The 20,937-nt window shown below is 35.2% G+C and overlaps 1 protein-coding gene across 6 annotated transcripts in view; it reads left to right on the forward strand.

The window, feature by feature from the left end:
- The window catches only part of PDE4D (phosphodiesterase 4D), a 1,386,129-nt gene that overhangs the window by 515,025 nt on the left and 850,167 nt on the right, over nucleotides 1–20,937 (forward strand). The gene's annotated exons all lie outside the window — the stretch shown is intronic.

Below are 20,937 nucleotides of genomic sequence, written 5' to 3' on the forward strand. Positions count from 1 at the left end.
CACATGTGCCTTCTTAAAGTATGAGAATTTATGTATACTTTATTTTAGTAAATACAAATACAGCCACACTGGTAGCATCATATTATGCTGTAACGTACTTTATCTGGTTGTAAGTTTACATTCTAATACAAGAATTGTGGTGAACAAATGTAGGATGGTATTTACCACATTCACAGTGCATGTTTATGAATTATTTTCACATACTAGGTGTGGGAATAGAAAGAAGAGAAGTTAAAGAGGGGCAGTAATGCAAGACTGCATTTGAAGGAACATTTGAAATGGATCTTGAAGGATGTTTTAAGAGATCAAAAGAAAAAGAAAATAGAGAAAAGGTTAGGTAGGAATCGAAGAAGAAAATGTGTTGTGGAACAGGGGCAGAGAGCATGGAAAGCAGATTAATTTTAGACAGTTTAAATGTGCTCAATTGCAGTGTCATCAAACTAGCAAAATTCACTCATCCTTTGATTTCAGGTGTTACTAACTTTATGTAAACCAAAGCCTACATCTTCCATGTTGCTATATCTCAATTATGGCAATCACCTATATATTTTCTAATTGTGGCAAGTCTGTCTTCCAGCTGGACAGTTAAAGACAGAGTCCATGGTTTTTCATGTTCCTCCCTGGAGTCTGACCCACCTTCTAGTATTCCTATAATGAAGTCCAGTCCAACTCTCTTTTAATACTTCCAATGACTCATTATTTTACAAGGAACTTTTTTTTTTTTTTTTTTTTTTTTTTTTTTACGAGAGAGAGAGAGAGAGGTGGGGTGAAGCAGACAGAGAAAGAGAGTATGAATCTTAGGCAGGATCCACACCCAGTGCAGAGCCGAACGTGGGGCTCAATCTCACAGCTCTGAAATTATGACCTGAGCTGAAATCAGAAGTCTGACACTTAACCCACTGTGCCACCCAGGTGCCCCCAGGGACCTTTTATCCACTGTTAGAGGGCACTGATTGTTATGTGGTCTTTCCTTATGTCCCATTCATCTGCCTCTTGGTAATGTCTGACAGTTAGTGCTAGTGCTCCTCTCTGGAATAACAACAGGCCTCTTTATTCCATCTGCTCATCAAGTCCCATGAATACATAAAGGAATAGCTGTAATTCCTATTGCTGATATTTTTCTTTTGCAATGATGTATCCATTCTTAATTTCTTCATCATTTCCATATATTCCATTCCTTCTTTCCGACCTTCCTCCCTTTTATTTATCCATCAAATATCCATGCAACCAACAAGCATTTAGAACCAGTAAACACCAGACACAAGTATGCATAATTTTTATTATTCTTCCAAATTTGGGGTTTTGATATCTGCACTGTTACTAGTTTCTTTTAATATTAAAGGATAAATTAGAAATAGCCATGATACTCCAGATGCAATTTGACCAATACAGAGCATGATGAAGTGCCATTTCCCCAATTTGAGTGCTCTTCTCCTTTAATGCCATCCAGAATGGCTTAACTATTTACAATTGTAGTGTGCTGTAATTTATATCACTTAGTGGTCAGACTTTTTGTCCTGTAAAAACTGTGTAAGGCCAAATCTTTCTTATAACTTGTAATATTTCTTTTAACTAAATGTAGACCTTTGCAAGTATACATGTTGAATTTCAATTTTTTGGTCCCCTCTGTTAAACATTTCAAAATTGTTCTTATTATTTGTGTTTTTCTGTTATTCACAAAACTAACAAACTGGCCTTCCTTATATTCACCCAGATTATTGATAAAAATATAGAATTGAAATCTTGGATTTCATTTGAGTCATGTTTTCAAGTTGATCACAAGCTATTTAGCAATATTATTTGAATATACTATTTGACTGGCAATCTGTCATTCATGTCACACTTCACAATTTCTGCCCATCAGGATGTCATGGAAGGCTGTTAGGATCATTCTATAATAAAGGCATCTTGAAGCTTCCCCAAAGTTAAGTCTCTATGAAAAAAAGGGAATGAGGTTAGTTGAACATGACTTATTCATGTTTACTACGTACTCTTTGAAATGCTATCAGTGGTAGTGAACAATCTATGTCCTTCTTGTAGGAATTAATATAACATATTTGAGACTATAGTCTTTAAATCTACCCTGTTTCCGGTTGTTGAAATTCACAATAACCTGGACTTTTGATTTTAAAAGTTGGGCTTTATGTTTAATGAGTATGAACAGCACCATTATTACTATAGGAATAGTCATTATTGTTTTCTTCCCTTTTGAGAAATAAATTTATATGAAATGTTTGAAAAAATACATTAATTTGGGGGCTTAAATTTTTTTTTAGAGAGAGAGAGTATGAGTGGTGGGGGAGTGGCAGAGGGAGAGGGAAAGAGAGAATCTTAAGAAGGCTACATGTGGGGGCTCAATCTCACAACCCTGAGATATCATGGCCTGAGCTGAAACCAAAAGTCAGATGCTAGACAGATTGAGTCACCTAGGCTCCCAGGGCCTAAATTATTTTAAACATGGGGCAATATTTTGAAGTTTTTAATATGTGAGATAATGTCTATAATTTTATAAAGATGATGTTTGGACGGTGTGTGGACTTGGAAGAGTTTTCTGTAAGAGAAAATACGTGATAAATGTTTGAAATTATGATCCTTACTATAAAAAAATCACTGCAAATGTATAACCTCTACTTAAACTTTTTAACGAATATTATTAACCATCTTTCAACAGTATATACAGTAATTTCACCTCAAAACTGTCGAAAATGGATGCTACTGAGAGCACAGAGTGATGGTACATTGTATGCTTTTTATGATTATAATAGGGGATAAGTTCTCATAAACTCAGAAAATGCATTCAGTGTAATTTAGTATAAGTTAATGTCCTTGAGGGTTTGAATTTTTATTAATACCAATAACATGTCATGAAATAGAATATACTATTTTTAAAAGATAAAAGTAAGCTTTTATTGAAATCTCAGTTTTGATATTTCTTTCAAACACGTGGCTAAATGCTTTAAGGAAGATTATTTGAAAGTATAGCTAGACGAAATTAAAATATTCTTTTTGATTTTCTATTGGTTTTCTGCAGGTTCTCATATTTTCTAGTTTATCCGCAGTCTCTTTTAAGAAATCAGTCTTCTCCTCATCTCTTACCATTTCCTCATCCTCTATAGTCTTGTTTTAGCTCATTTTTCTTTTTATTGTCTTTGGTTTTCCAGTATAACTTCAATGACGTTATCTGAAGATTAATGTATAGTAATAAAATTATATCTCAGGTTATCAATAGGATACATTAGTTATCTTAAACCTTTATATCTGTCAAAACCCTAAAAATGATGTTTAACTGATTACATTTGCTGTGCTGCCCACTTTGAAAAGTTGACATCAGAGAGGACTATGTATGAGATGGGCTGTTAATAGTAGCTAATGTTTAGTGAGGGCTTTTTATGTACAGGCATTCTTCTTAGTGTTATATTACTCATTATCTTATTTAAGGTTCTCACCAACCCTATAAGGCAAGCACTTTTGTTATCCCTTTACAGATGAAGAGACTGAAACTCAGAGAAGTTAAGTAGCTCACCCAAAGTCACCACCTAGTAAATGGTGGAGCCAGGACTCAAACCTCAGTCACCTAACTCCGGGTATTTGTCCTTAACCACAATTTCCTAAAGAAGTCAGTTTCTAACTTTTACTCTAGATGTTGCATATTACTAGTTCAAAGCCAGTGGGAAAGAAACCATTCCTTAGTTTAGCTGAAGAAGGTGTTCTAATGCATTTTTAGCTGCAAATACCAAACATCTCAAGAGGGTCCATTTACATTGAAGGAGAATTATACATCTAGCATGTCAGCATTTTCATGGGATGGTAGAGTAGTATATAGGAACAAAAACAGTGACTGTGATGCAAATATAGCTATTATTTCTTTGAAAATGGGCTTGGGAAATGGCAGAAATAAGAATTGCAAATTGTTTCTTATTAGCTTATCTGTTTTGTTATTCGTTATTGTCTAGGGCCATATAGGGTTGTGTAGGTTTTGAATTGGGATAGAATATAAGCTGATGACAGAATCACAGATGAGAGCCAAGATAAAAGACATATGTCTCTTCATGAGCCTCATCAATGCCCCTTCATAGGTTATTATCAACAGAATGATATTAAGGTTTTATCTGGATTATATTTATGGATTTAGTTCATGTTTTTAACATTTAAACAATAAAAGTTCATTTTGTATAATCTCAATCCAGTTGTTATTACCTGTATCTTTTGTTATCAGAGAATGTTAATTACAATTTACTGTGTGCATTAAAGAAATACACATATGCTTCATTTAATTAAGGGGCAGTGTTATCAGAAAGCATCTGCTTTATCATTAAAGAAACCAACATATTTGCAAATTAATTTTTGCCAGATTACCACTTGAATACTTGTAAGGCTAAAATGTTGTGCGTTTACATGTAAAACCATTTTGAAAAATAAAAGCTCTGAAATATTCATTAAATGTCTACAACGTGCTAAACACTGAGCTGAGGGAAGAAGAAAAATAGGCAAGGTTGCTCCTCAATAAGGAAGAAATAGAGGAGTAAGTGGCATGCTTACCAGGTCCAGTGATTTGTATGGAGCTCTCTTCAAGTGCAGATGAAAAGTACCTAAATCAGACTACATAGAAGCGTTCAACATATGGCTTTCAAATGATGTGAATCTGGCCAGAATTTAAGAATGAGTAGTAGTTTGCTAGGTGAGGAAAGGCATTTGTTAGTAAAGCACAGGTATAGTTAATCCAGTTTGTTTGATAATCAGAATCTGGTATATTTACAAAAGAAAACACCTCCTAGAAAGTCCATGTGGATTGTCGGGTGAAGATTTTAATTGGTCCTTAGAAAAGATAAGGATTAGAGGAGGGAAGGTAGGAATTGAGTAATATAGACCTGCTCAAGGCTCATAGCCTTATTCTGAACACTCATACTAAAGCTGGCTGAAGCTCTTAGAATGGGATTGAGAATTCGTGTTTCATGAATATAAATTTAGGAGATCGTTGGTGTTATTAACCAGCTTGGGAAGTAGTTTGTGAAATCTATCTGGCTGTAAACAATTAGAGAGCAATACCTTTTAATTTGAATTCAGCTAGTTTCCCAAAAAGGTGTTGTTGTTACTAAATTCAGCTATTTAAAAAAAAAAAAAGAAAGAAAAAGAAGAAGCCAGTATGCTTATGTTTATGTGATGTGCATGCATATATGTATGCATTTTTGAGTCTATCTGTGATGTTCATGTCAAAACAATTTCACTTCCTCAAGTATTTCAAGTATTACATTTCTATTGCTGTGTAACAAATTGTCTTTAATTTAGAGGCTTAAGACACATGTATTTATTATTTTATAATTTCTCTGGGTCAGGAGTCCAGACGTGGCTTAGCTGGATCCTCTGCAAGGTTGCCATCAAGGTGTCAGCCAGGGCTCAATTCTTATCTGGAGGCTCAGCTGGGGTTGGATCCACTTCTGAGCTCATTCATGTTATTGGCAGAATTAATTTTCTTACAGCTGTGAGACTGAGGGTCCTGGCCTCTTGGTGGCTACAGGCCAAAGGTCACTATAAGCTTCTTGAGATTGTTTTCAGTTCTTTGCTAGGTAGCCCTCTCCATAGTCCCTTTACAGTTGGCAGCTCGTTTCTTCAAAGCAAAGGAGGAGGAGAGCACATTTGCTATCATGAATCTCATATAACATAATGTAAGCAAGCACAAGAGAGACAGCCCATTATCTTTGCCATATTCTATTTGTTAGAAGCAAGTCACAGTTCCTGCCCACACTGAAGATGAGGGAATTATACAAAGCTATGAATATCATGGGGGCCACTTTAATGTCTGCCTGCCACGTTCCAAAAAAGACAATCTATTCCAGTCCTAGGTATTTTTGCAAGATTTCTGGGAAATCAGAAAATCAGCTTTATTTTTTTAAAAGATTTTATTTATTTATTTGAGAGAGAGAAAGAGAGAGAGCATGTGAGCACAAGCAGGGGGAGCAGCAGGCAGAGGGAGAGAGAGAAGCAGGCTCCCAGCTGAATGGGGAGCCCAATGCAGGGCTCAATCTCAAGACCCTGGAATGATGACCTGAGTCACGGCAGATGTTTAACTGACTGAGCCACCCCAACACTGCAGAAAATCAACTTTAAATAAATCATTGTTTGAATGGTGTTTAACTGCAGCACAAACAAGTGCCTTTAAAAAAAATAATAAACAGCACATATAAACACACACATATTTTACAGCCGAGGTAAAGTGTGTCTATAATTGACTTGAGTATTAATTTGTTTTCCTGATGTTATTTATCTTTCAGACCATGTTGGAAAATCATTTTCTTTTAAATGATGATTATATTTTTATCAATATTATATATAATGCTGCATTTCCCCAAATTTATACCATAATTCTTACCTTTTTATAGAACTGATGAGATATATATATATATATATATATAAAATAAAATCATAGGTCATTAGATTACCATCTTAGAATGTGTTTAAGTTTAGAGGACTATTGATGAATTATTTTCTACATAAGCATATTTTAATTACATTAATTATGTAGAGCAGATTGTAAGAGGAGATGTGATTATATAACCTTTTGTTCTGTATGATGTTAATAAATGGTAGAATATATTTTTATATAAAGATCTATAACATATTAGCAAGTAGATTACATTAAATGTTTACAAATGGTCATTTGGGCTAAGTAAGTTTCATTGGAATTATGTGCACCATTTTCCAAATTCATTCTAATAATTTATTCAGCACATACTAGTTAAGCAAGCATTAACTATATTCTAGAAGCTTGCAATACAAGGATGACCAATTCACATTTTACTTGATGCTTTTAATAGGCTGGGAGACTATTAATATGGAATAATTAATGAATAAAGACATTAAAAGTCTCAGAGAGTTAATTGATATATTTCAGGTTACAAATTCAGAGACTCTAGAATTGGGACTGAAACCCAAGTCTACTACATCAAAGTTTAATGTCCTTTCACTGCCTCTTGTGGCTCCTAAGTAATATATTGTCCTTCATTTCTTAGGGAAGGTAATTAATGAATCATTACAAGGAAGCCGAATCATTTAAAATCATTTTCACTGAAGTAGTTCAAATTTTGTGTTGGTCCATACAAACTCTCCAGCCTGGTTCCCAAGGAGAAAAGCTAAGTTGTGAGTCAACTGGTGGTGGCTGGAAATCAGCTTGAAAATAAGAAGCCGTATGAGGTTAAGTAACACATATCAAAATCAAGTCTTTTGACTGGCCTCATAAGCACCATGCTCTACCTAAATGTCCTAGCCGGTCATAGATGTCAATGTCAAATTCAGTCTGCATGCTGCTTTTTTTCCCTTTTCCTTTGACCTGCACCCATTCTGTTTAATAGTGTATAATGAAAGACATCTTTAAGAAGTAATCTGTTTCATCTCATAGATTTGCAAAAAACACTATATTCCCAATTTGTTTATAGTGATTCTTGACAGTATTTACTAAATGTTAGTAACATTGAGAGCCATCTTTAAAAAAACATATTTCAAATGTAGTATCAGTGGTAACAATTCATGATGAAACAACAGTTTGATTAATGGCTATTTAAGCAGGTTTTAAAACTAAATTATATGTATATACTATTGGCTTGTCAGATTCTAGTTATTAAATACATTGATTTTGTACTGAGAAAACTTATTTCCCTACAGTTTACCTTTTGAGAAGTGCAATTGGCACATATTATTTTGACCAGAGTTAGTGTATTTCTTATTGTTTACTTTATGCCTGGGTCTTTAAACTTTTTTTTTTTGCATGAACTTGGCTGCATTAAGTGTATTTTTCTTATATTAAGAAAACTGTTGGTAAAAGTATAATAAAGTCAGAATAGCTAATTGTTTTAATTCAGTTGTATATGTGCCTCCCTTCATTTTCTTGTACAAGTTGCCAAATAGTATTTCTCAATTGATACGTGAGCTTGTTGCCTAGATTATTTTCTATTTAATTTGGTCTTGCTGTATCAGGCAGGGTGTCCAGGAGAGGGTTCGCCATTGGTTTTTTTCTCCTCCAAATGTAAAAGTTCAAAAAAACTCTCCATGAGTATAATCTGTGGTTGACTCCCTGTATTTGGGGGACAATGTGGGGTGATGAGCAGAGGTAAAGAATAGAAAAACCTGCTTAGATACAGTTCTAGAGAGTAGAAAATTAAAGAAGGAAGAAAAAGTGTGGGGAGAAGTAATTTACATGGAAGTATTTCAGAAAAATAAATATTCAATGTTTCAGATTATGTCAGTGTGATCTTTAAGGGATATGAGAGAATGCCCCATTTTGTCATTCTAGAGTGGTAATATTTCAGATAATTCACATCACCAAAAAGAAATGAGTTGTAAAGAAATGAAAATTACTTTCAGAGAAATATCTGTTTTACTCATTTTTACTGTTAAGTCTCACATCTTACTATTAAGAAAAAAATGGGTCGCAGACACATAGTACCTCCCTCCCTGTAGTATATTTGCGAATTCCCGTGAGTCTATAGTTGTTTCAAAGTAAAAAGTTAAAAATAAAAAGAATAAGTCTCACAAATGTGAGGGGAAAAAATCAATGCAATCATAACATAATGCAGTACTGTAGTCCCTTGGGAGGTAAAATATAAGAGTAGATGTTCCGTCTCCCTAGTCAGTAAATATGCAGATTGATTTTTTTTTAAAGATTTATTTATTTATTTGCGAGAGAGTGAGTGAGTTAGGGGATGGGCAGAAGGAGAGGAACAGATAGACTCCCCACTGAGTGCAGAGCCTACAAGGGGCTCCATCCTACAATCCTGAGATCAGGATCTGAGCCGAAATCATGAGTTAGACCCTTAACTGACTGAGCCACCAAGTGCTCCGCAGATTGATTATTGAAATAGCTTTCTGTCTTGTCTCTCTACCTTCACACTTGTCACTCCATGATGTGTTTTCAACATGAGAGTCACAGTGTGATCCTCTTAGACTATAACTCAGACTATGCCATTTCTCTTCTCAAAACCTTCCATTTCATTCTGAGTCAAAGCCAAAACCTCTTCAAGAAACACACACCCTACACTCTCCCCACCCACTTGCACCCCAGCTTTATTTTCTCTGGTGCCTCATTCACTCAACCCACTCCAACTACACAAGCCTCCTTGCTGTCCTTTCCTGCCTCAGGGACTTTACACTGACAATCCACTCTAGCTGTAATGCTTTTTCCTAATTCCCTTCAAGTCTCTGCTCAAATAATTACCTTATCATAGAAGGGCTTTCCTGACCTGTCTTATAAAGCTGCACAGTCTTCTCTCCCAAATTCCTTGTTCCCCTTGCCTTTATTTTTCTCCATAGAACTTATCATCACCAATAGAATATGTTTGTTTACCTTCTGTTGTCTATCTCAAGAATGTCAAGAATTTTGTTATGTTTATGTCATATTCTAGTACATAGAACATGTTGTAATTAGTAATTATTCACATTTAGTAAATAAATAAGTTATTTAATTAAATAAATTGCTTTTGCAGATTTACACAAGTGGGAGTCAATACATCAACTGTAATTCAGAATTTTTATAGAATGATATATGTATTAGGTAGCACAAGTGTGCTATATTTTTTATACTCTTTTTGAAAATTCAGTATCTTAATGCTATAGGAATTAATTACCTGACTTCTTTCTACAAAAACTCTAATATTTACAATTAAGGTTACAGACTACAAGGAAAAAAATAGCTTTCTTTACTTTTATGTATTAAATTTTGTATATCTTCCTTTTTTCTGTCTCCATTGGAAGTCTTATTAATGAAAAATTCAGACATGTTTGTTTGGCTCTGTCACATACATGGAAAGGAGTTCTTTTTTTGCTTTTCTATACACAGAACATTATAACAGTTGTCACGCCTATAGCTTCCTTGGTCAAGAGTTACAGCTCCCCAGGCTATGGGAATTTTCTACTAAAAGAATTGAAAGATTCAGTGTTTCATAAACAGTTCAGTTGGAATGAACAGAACCATCTTGACCATAAAATTTTGGAATTTTTTAAATAGAAAATGGTTTTTCACAATTATCTCATCCAACACCTTCCATATAACAATAAGGAAAATGAAAATATTCTTCATGTCCTGGAATAATCGCTGGCTTAATTGACTCTCACTCACAGTAGTTTGATGTCTGTTCATTCAAACTGGCCAAACCATTCTTTAAGGTCGGTGCACTAGACTGGTTGTTCGTTCTATAATGATTTTCTCTGATGTTTGTATTCCTGGTTCCTCCATCTCATTTGGATCTCAGCTTAAAGGTCACTTGCTCAGAGAGGTCTTCCTTGGCAACCCAATCTAAAGCAGCATTTAGTAACCTGCTAGCACATACCTTATTTTAACTCTCAGAATAGAATGCCTCCCTATCTTCTCTCTGGAGTATTTGTTTTTACATTTATTGTGTTTATTGTGAATCTCACTACATTAAGTACAGACAGTAGCAGCCTTGATTGTGTTGTTCACTGCTCTATCCCCAGTGACTAGAACATTTCTTGGCAGTGAGTTGTTGCTCCATAATTATTCATTTAATGAGTGAATGACGTAATCCCCATTACTTGTCATATTTGTTTAAATGATTAAAAGCTATCAGGGACCTAAGCATATAGAACTCAACAGTTATGGACTCCCCTCCAGCCTCATCATGGATCATTAACAAAACACCAGATTAGTTGACCCAGTCTTCATAGGTAATATGCCAAGGTGTTTTTGATATTGGTAGACCACTCTGTGATAAACATATTAATCACAATATGTTATTAGTTTATTGATGATATGCATCTCCCTTCACCAAGTGTAGCCTTGTTTTCCTGCATCTGAAAGAGGAAAGATAGGACTGATTTCTTAATGTTTTCCTTTCCAGGAAATATTTTACTCCATACTTAAGATGAGTTATATTAAAATTTTAAAAATCACCTGAAATCTTTTAAATTATCAGTAAAACAGGTTAATTATATCAGTTCTAACAAATGATCTTTGAGCATCTACTGTGAACCAGGTTTTTTTCCAATTGAAGTTTTTGTTTTTTTGTTTTGTTTTTGTTTTTGTTTTTTTAATGGGGAGAGCAGACAATAAACAATTATCTGTATGGCAATTGCTGTGCTTAATCTATTCACATGTTATTATATCCTTACTGCAATTCTTTGATGTAGAAATTATTATTCCTTTTTATTTTGACGTCTTAGGGAAATTAACCTCAGAGGAATAAGAGAACATATCCTTGATTCACACTGTTAGTTGCAGAGTTGGGATTTGAACATAAATTTTTATTACTCCAAAGCCTCCCTTTTTATTTTATTGTTTAGAAAAAGAATATTCTATAAAAATGTAAATATTAACAATAACAAACATGTGAGACTTATAAGGCATTAAAATAAGTATAATTTTTACAAAAAATAAAGTACCCATTCAAATAGATAATTTGGCTATATGTGTTGGTCATGGAAAATAAGTACATGTACGTTACTGTAATATATTACTTTAAATGTCTAAAAATGGATCATAGTATAAATTAGACTCATCAAAAAACCATTCAGATGCACAGTTTATCAGTTATTGTTCAAAATGTAGTCATTAAAATAGCTCTAAATGCTTTGAAGTTTTTAATATGGTGGACATTAGATTCTGGTAGACAGAGAAGCCAATCTTTAAGTAAATCAATACTCTTATACTAATCCTTCACCTAGCTTGCTATCTAGTCCCTGGGAGATGGTGATGTGGACCCTAGCCCTGAACCAGGGATTCTACTGCATTATGAATTCTGACTTTGTATTTTAGACGTGGAATCCTTTGGAGGCAAGGAGATATTTGTGATTATAAGTATCATGGATGTTAAGTGCTCCCAGTAGGTAGTCTGGTGCTTGTGATGTTATGGCAGTCATACAGCTAAATTACCAGCATCTTTTAGGGGTATTGAGAGCATTAACTGAGACACGAAGTGTTTTATGATTGTGTGACTGGGTATAAAATGGACAGAATAACGTTTAGAATTCTAGCTGTACCTCCCAGATGGACCAGCCAGCAAGATCTTCATACAGTATTTGAGCCAGAGTGCTGATGCTTTTTTTGCTGGCATTTTGTCTGGTTTGGGATTAATTTAGTTGTCATGAATAGCTTTAGCATATAAAGATGAGAGAAGTGTAAGCTCATAAAATAAGGGAGTCTCTTAATGCAGAGTATGTGCAGTGCCCAAACAGTCAACTGTATTAGATAAATAATTGGTGAAATCAGAGGTGACTTACTCAATTTTGTATTCACTTAGTCATTTAAAAAATATGTATTCATTCTTTATAAGTATGCTAGCAGCCCAGTTATATTCCCAATGTTTTTACCCTCAGAAATTTCACTATCGAGGTATGAAAATGAGACGTGCATACTCACATTAAAAATTAAGTGACAATTCAAGAGGCAGCACAGGCAGTCTCTGAATAAGTGCCATCTGAATGGAATGAACAATAAATGCTATGAGCTCATACAAATGAAGGATCAAGGGAGGTCTTATGGAAAAACTTGGAATTGCCTTGTTTTCACAGGGGATTGTGAATGTGTTGGAATTGAATAAATGGAGGGTGTGCTAACTTGGGGGAGGGGTTTCAACATAGAGCTGGATGCCTGAAACTAAAAATTAGGGTATATTCTTGGAAGACAGTGAGGAATTGCAAAATTAGTGCCTGGCCATATTGTATGGGTCTTTGATTGCCAGGTTAAACATTTGTACTTAATCCAGAGAATAATGGGGACTCATGGAAGGTTTCCTACAGGGGAGTGGAAGGAAGATTCATCACGTTACAATGACTTATGTCATAGAAATGTGCACAATATCTTGAAACTAGGGAGAGATGAGAAAGGAAGAAAGCCTTTTGAATAGTGGTTCTTAAACTTTAATGTTCTTAAGAATCCACCTATGTAGCTTGTTAAAGTTGAAGATTCCTGACCTTAACTGAGATTCTGATTGAGTAAATCTGGAGGGCCCTTAATCTCCATCTTTACAAGGATTAATGTGATTCTGATTTAAGTGGTCTTCAGACCCCATTTTGAATAATACTAAAATAGAAGTCTGTCCAATAATACAGAAGTGAAGTGGTATAAGTTTGTACTACAATTTGGAAGTAGGAAAGAAAAGGAAGTGATGACTGTAAGGATTATGGTTATGGAAGAATTGATACAACTTAGAAATGTTTGGATATAAGAAATCAAAGGGAAGAAATAGTCTAAGATGACATTAATATATTTAATTCAAAGTATTTGGTAATTTTTGTTTTTACAACTGGATTTGCCAGTCAATTAATTTACTGAAAAAATCCAGCACATGTGAAGATAATGCTAAGGTGTGAACTAAAGAGAAAATATAAAATAATGAATTTGGTAATACGTGTAAATAAAAAATCCAGAAAAAATTAATCCACCATTTTGTATTATATTCAGATATATTCTAAAGATTATTTGCCCCATTGTGGATTTAGGTGATTCTTAGAGTTCCTGAATGCCTTTCATCATTAGTTTTTGAAGATGGGTGTAGAATTCACAGTTATCCACATCGTCCCCACTTAGCTAAGAGGGCAACTGTAGGGAACATATTGGAGCATCTCTGTAGTTATGATTATTCTACATCTTGGATTTGGGAAAAAATTCTTATTAAAAATAATCATATCCTGGGGCTCCTGGGTGACTCAGTCATAAAGCGTCTGCCTTCAGCTCAGGTCCTGATCCCAGGGTCCTGAGATGGAGCCCCACATTGTGCTCCTTGCTCAGTGGGAAGCCTGTTTCTCGCTCTCCCATTCCCCCTGCTTGTTTTCCCTCTTTTGCTGTGTGTCTTTCTCTCTGTCAAATAAAAAATAAATCCTTAAAAAAAAAAAAAGATCATATCCTGAACTTATAGATACAGAGAATAGATTGGTGGTTGCCAGAGGTAGGATGTGGGGAAGGGAGGCACAAAATGGGTGAAGACGGCCAAAAGACGAACTTGCAGTTTTTTTTTTAAAAGATTTATTTATTTGGGAGAGAGAGAGGGAGGGAGGGAAGAGTGGGTGGAGGTGGGGAGGGGCTGAGGAAGAGGGAGAGGGAGGGAAGCGGACTCCTCACTGAGTGCAGAGCCCTACACAGGGTTAGATCCGAGGACTCTGAGATCATGACTGAGCTGAAATCAAAGTCAGCAGCTTATCTGACTGAACTACTCAGGTCCCCCCAAACTTCCAGTTTTAAAATAAATCAGCTCTAGGGAGGTAATGTATAGTATTGACTATAATAAATAATATTATATTGCTTATTTGAAAGTTGCTGAGAGAGTAGGTCTCAAAAGTTCTCCTGACAAGAAAAAAAAATTGTAGCTATGTATAATGATGAATACTAACTAGATTTTTTTGTGGTGATTGTTGTGTAATGTATACATATATCAAATCATTATTTGTATACATGAAACTAATATGTTATATATCAATTATATCTCATTAAAAATAGTAGTTTACAATTCCTAGAGATCTATCAGACTATGAACCCCGATTCTTGGTTTGGACAATATAGTTACTGGAATTACAGTAGATAGTGGGTAAAATATGTAGTTTTGGGCCTTATTCTCAGTAGGTGTCAGGACAAACTCATAAGACAATAACAGGTTATTACTGTTAGATTTTAGCTTGTATCATTAAGTCATCAGGAATGGTACTGATAAAAGGTATAAGAAAAATTAAATTTTAAGGAGAAATTAGGAACCAGAAATGTTTCTTTTTTTGCATGGATATTGCCTAAAATTACTGACATTTCATAATCTTTAGTTCACCAACAGAAAAAAAAAAGATAAAGAAATTCAAGTAACTTGAAGAGTTAAAAAGTTGTATATAAGTCAGTTTCAGTTAAGAATAAATTATAATCATACTCCTCAGGAGCGCTTGGGTGGCTCAGTTGGCTAAGCATCTGCCTTCAGCTCAGGTCAGGATCCCGGGGTCCTGGGATTCAGCAGGATGCCTGGCTCTCTGCTCAGCAGGGAGCCTGCTTCTCCCTCTCCCTCTGTCTGCTGCTCCCCCTGGCTTGTTCTCTCTCTTTCTCTCTGTCAAACAAGTAAATAAAATCTTTTTAAAAAATAATCATATTCCTCATGCTTCAAAAGGACGATTGGTTTGAAAGAGAAAAGGCTTTGACGTTTTGAAAAGGATCATGAAGTCAAGTAAAGAGTGAGGACTTGGGAGAAGTTTCAGCTGAGGGGAAAAAGAACTAGCAAGGAAACAGCACAGAGCAATGGCAGGCACCAAGTCTCCATTTGTTCTGGACGGCTGGGCATCATGAGCAGAGTAGCTCTTCCTTTGGGGCGTAATACCTGAGTCGGACCTATGCTCTTGAGATCACACAGCCTCTCCTCCCTTGGTCCCCTTGGGACTGAATTGGAGGCTGCTGAAATTGTCTTCTGAAACCTTGACACTCACTTTTGCCCAAACACAACAGAGAGTAATTCCTCATGGAGAGAATATTATAGATGATGGTTTGCTAGTCATCTAGTATTTTCTTACACATTAATGGTCAGCAAACTATTTCTGTAAAGACCCAGATAGTGAATATTTTAGATGTTGTGGGCTACACAGCCTCTGTCATAACTGTTCAACTCCATCACAGTGTGAAAGCAGTCATAGAGAGTAAGTAAATGAATGGATGCGGCTGTGTCCCAGTGAAACTTAATTTACAAAAACAGGTGGTAAGTTGGATTTGTCCTATAGTGATAGTTTGCCAACCCTTGTTTTAATGCAATATGTGGTATTTCTGTTATGGAGTAGTAGGCTGAAGCTACCACTTCAGCTGGTTAGGAAGCTAACTACTGTCCTAGCATAGTTTCCCTAAAGCAATAGTTTTTGGATTAAAAATAGATAAGAACCTGACCTAATACTACATTTAGTAAATTCCTTGAGTAAAGAAATGTAAAAGGTTTTGGAGATAACACAAACAGTATCTAGAAATTGGGTTCCAGTATTTTCTGGATTTTTTTTTCTTTTTTTTTTTGTGAGCTGTACACCGCACGTGGGGCCTAAACTCATGACCCCAAAATCAAGAGTAGCATGCTCTACTGACTGAGCCAGCCGAACGCCCCTCTAGTTGTGTAAATTTTGGCTAGTTATTTTGGCCCGTTTTGTAAAGTAGGAATGATAATTTCTACCTGATTGAAAGGCCATGGCTATCAATGGCTGTAGCATAAGTGAAATGCTCATTATAGCAACATCTGTCATACAGTAGACCCTCAGTAAATGTTGGTTTTCTTCCTTCTTCTCCATATGCTAGAAAATACATATGGAGTAGAAATAAAAGTAGAAACAAAGCAGAGTAGAAGGCAGAACTAGTTTCACATTTAAGATATTGTAGCTCTTTTTCTAACTGAAATATTCATTGTTGACTGAAAGGTACAGTCCTATTTCTGCTTGGATGCAGCTCAGGATTTTCAAGAGCTCCAGTGTAATACTACAGGGGTCTTTGGTTCTCCATTTTCCTCACTTCCTGAATATATGTAATATATGTTTATGTATGCATGCATATGTAAATATATAAAATAAATGTATATAGGTGTATATACATATATTACTTATGTGCCAGATACTGTGCTGAGAATTTTACATTTTTTATTTCATTTAATCCTTACAGTAACATTGCAAAGTCGGTTCTGTTATCACCCCCATTTTATAGATGAGAAACTGGTATTTAGAGTGGTTAATGTAGTCTGTAGTCAGACATCTAGAATATCTTGGAGCTGGAACTGAAACTGAGGACTTTCTGGCTGTGGTGCCCATTCCCTTAAGGATGATGAATGACATACCTTTTAGAAAAATGTTTAAATTCAGTAAGACTACTGGTTTTACCATTTTGACTGAATACCTTCAGCGTTTATGGGTTACTTGACTAACAACAAAGAGGGACTGGATTAATAAGAAAAAACTGAGGGCTTCAGAGGGGAGGGGAGTGGGGGAATGGGATAGGCTGGTGATGAGTAGTAAGGAGGGCACGTATTGCATGGTGCACTGGGTGTTATACGCAACTAATGAATCATCGAACTTTACATCAAAAACCAGGGATGTACTATATGATGACTAACATAATATAATAAAAAATATTATTATAAAAAAAAAAGATCCCTGAGTAGGGAGAAATTCTGATGACCTTGGTTGCCAACTTGAATAAGCAATATATAGTTGTATCTTGGGTCAAAGTTCAAGAAATAAAGTTCAAATTGAAAACCAAAAAAAAATAATAATAATAAAAATAAACACAATGTGTAGTCTATAACTGGTCACTTAGTCTACATCTTTGAACCTACACAGAGGCCATTGCAAATAAATCTAGGTCTGCATTTGGCACACTCCACAAAGCATTCTGAACAATTCAATGATGAGATTTCCATTATTTATGCATGAAGAAAATATGCTATTTTCCATGCACTGAGCCAGGGGGAAAATTACTCAGCCTTAGTAATATTAGACCATGGATCTTCCATTTATTTTAAAATGGTAATGTCATGCTGAGGAGAATAATGGTTAATATCTTTCTTCTCCTTCTTCCAAATACAGTGTCAAAACTACATTGATTAAAATAAATAAAATCTTGTATCATGGTGTCAAGTCTGTAAGAAGATATAGTAAGCAAGCAGAAACATTAAAAACTAATGTGTTGGTGAGTCTGCCTTGAATTGTGAATTCTATATATTTTTTCCTCTCCCAAGGTTCTTATTTCCTTCTATTCTGCTCATCAAGTTACATGGAAATTTTAAATTCTATCAAAATAAGTAGCACCTTTTCTTAATGTTTTTTAAAAGTACTATTTCATTAAAAATTTTGCATTCACAAAGAAAGTGAACAGGGCTACAATTCAAGTTAGTTTGTGAGTATGCCCCAGGTACTGATCCAAATTCTCTTTTTTGGAGGGAACGTATATTCCTTGAGGATAGATTAAGAAACTTGTGTTCTCTCAGTCTAGGAAGCCTCTTTGAAGTCTTGTTTACTTCAGATTGTAAGGGTGAATTGTGATACTGCTGAAAAATAACACATTTATTATTACTTGAGGAAAAGCCTTTTGAATTAATGAGTTAAACTTACTCATCTTTCAATTAATATCAGCTAGAGCTACTATAGGAATTGAATTTGGTGGTCTTGGATAATTATTAAAAAATATTCACAGACCCGTTGGAAGTCACTTTATTCCTGCAAATTGAGAGAGAATTTCCTCTTCCTTTATCTATTATGTGCTTCTAATTTGGGCACCTAAAACTTGGAGTTCCTTTCATTGTGTTTCCATACTTAATTACTGTCTGGTTTAGGGAGATAAAGGCAGAATAAAGCCCCCAAAGAACTTTTTTCATATTTCTTATATGTACACACAGTAAAGCACAGTATTTTGCACAAGATCTGGAGTGCAGGCAGACCTGGGTTTAAATTCATCATCTCATTTCATCATCATCATCGTCGTCGTCATTGTCATCATCCTAGCAACAATAATAGGAGCAAATTTTTATTAGATACATAAAATGACAGTCTTTGGGTTCAGTGCTTTCCATGAATGACTTTAATTCTTAAAAAATCATATCATGTATATTTTGTCACTGTCATGTTTTACAGATGAGGAAACTAAGGCTCAGCAAAGTTACAAAACTTGCCCTCAAATCACACAACTTTTGGGGATTCAAATTAGTTCTGTCTGATTCTGTACTCATTTTCTTAACTACAACATTTCATTTTATTTGTGAGGAAACTGGAACCTTCACAGATACAAGATGTCCAAATAGAGGGCCAAGCCCTGGACTAGAGCAAGAGCTCCACAGCTGTCAGCGTAAATTGTAATCCTGGCCTTACCCATGCTGTGTGTGTCCTTGGGCAAGTTTTTTTGTTACTACCTTCTCCGTCCCTTAGTTTCTTTATCTGTACAATGGGGATAATAGTATATTAATTCTTGAAAAACAGAACAATGCCTGGCTCATAATAAGCTTCATAAATGGTAGTTATCATTAGCATTTAGGTACCCTGACCTCCATTATCTTATACCTTTCACCTCTTAGAGCGCTTATTAGATAAGTGCCTGCTTCAGGGTTTATTGCTATTTTCTATACATCAGAACATTTTGGAGAACCTGAGATAATATTGAGAAGATAGAGATTTTTTTTTCTCTGTCACTATCTATCTTCTATTCGAAACTATATCTTAATTCTGCTCTCTTTTCTGTCAACCCCACTTCTTGATCCTTAGGCAACTATCCTCAGTTCTTCTTAGTCATTACTATTTCCTGCTGTGATATTTGCTGATTGCTAAATTGTTTAAAAGGTTAGATGATGAGAACACTGTATCTTAATGGCAGATATTCGAAAATTAAAATCTTTCCTGACCCTAAGAAGGAAACTTTCTGGCAACCAGGAGGAGGTAGGGAGTTAATATTGAGGAATATATGTGTGCCAGGAAGGGGAGAATCACAGCCAAAGAATGAAGAAAGTTCACCTTCTACCTGAGAGCTACACATATCTTTTCATAAAAATTCTTATTCTAGTTTAGTGTTAATTTAAAAGCTAAACTTTGGAAAGAGGGTGAATTCTATCTTTAAAAAGTTCAAAATTATTTTTAGCTCAGAATTCTGTTTTGACTCACTACATTTTTTTATGCTGCCACAGTTTTAAAAGTTTGTCCAGCGATTTAATTTGGAAAGGTTACAGATACAAAGTGTTTAGTGCTTATGAATCTCTTATAGCTTTCTCTCTCAAAGATGGAATTTTCAGCTCCACACTGCTCACTGCTTTTTCCTATCCACCTCAGGTGTTATCTGTTCTGTTGGTGGTGATATGGGTTTTCTGCCACTGTTTCTTATAAATTAGTTGCCCCTCTAAACTCCCTTAACTTTCTAATAATTTGTCTCCATATTCCTTTGTGTTTTGTATGTAGATAATGTTATCATCATCAAATAATGACAGTTTTGTTTCTTCCTTTTCAATCCATTTATCTTCAATATCTATGGGTGAGTTTGTCTTATTAAGGTATCTAGGACTTATAGTTTTCTCTTGACTAGAAGTATTGGTAATGAACATTTGTATCTTGTCCCTCACATAAGATATTTCTAATATTTCAGCTTATATCTTTTTAGCTCTCTAATTTTATGTTAAGCCACCCATCCACTGATATTATTGAACAATTTATGCGTTGACTTTTTAAAAAGATTTTATTTATTTATTTATTTTGAGAGAGAGAGAGAGAGACAGAGAGAGAGAGAGAGAGAGCATGAGCAGGGGCAGAAGGAGAGGGAGAAGCAGACTCCTCACTGGGGAAGGAGCCCGATGCGGGATTCGATTCCAGGACCCTGGGATCATGGCCTAAGCTGGAGGCAGACACTTAACCAACTGAGTCACGAAGGCACCCCAATCCATTGACATTTTAATTCAAAAAGTTCTGTATTTTGTTTATCCCTTTGTTGTCTAGGCAAGATCATAGGTTTCAGACTGAGGTTGGCAAGGGCTCAAGTTATGGCTTTCAAACTAAACAAATATCTGACCTTAGGCCAATAATTGCTACTATCAGCCTCCATTTCCTCAGATGTAAACTGGAGTTAATGTTAGAAATCCTTTATATAAGAAACACATTAATTACAATATTCAACTCAATTTAATAAGAACTTCATAAAATGAGAAATATTACTTTAAATTTACATTTTCTTAAAGGGAAAATGCAAACATTTTGCCATATCACTGCCTACTTTGTTACTTTTCAGCATCTTAAAGTCTAAGATTAAATCTTCTTCACATAAGAATGTAAAGATTCTTGGGGTGCCTGGGTGGTGCAGTTGGTTAAGTGTCCGACTCTTGCTTTCTGCTCAGGTCATGATCTCAGCTCAGTGTCCTGAGTTGGAGCCCAGCATTCAGCTCAGCGTTCAGCAAGAGTCTGCTTGGATATCCCCTCCCTTCCTCCCCACTCACGACAGTCAAGCTCTCTCTCTCTCAAATAAATAAATAAATCTTT

Source organism: Ursus americanus, chromosome 5 (genome assembly GCF_024610735.1).
Source record: "Ursus americanus isolate L20-20 chromosome 5, mUrsAme1.1.p, whole genome shotgun sequence".
NCBI classification, from domain to species: domain Eukaryota; kingdom Metazoa; phylum Chordata; class Mammalia; order Carnivora; family Ursidae; genus Ursus; species Ursus americanus.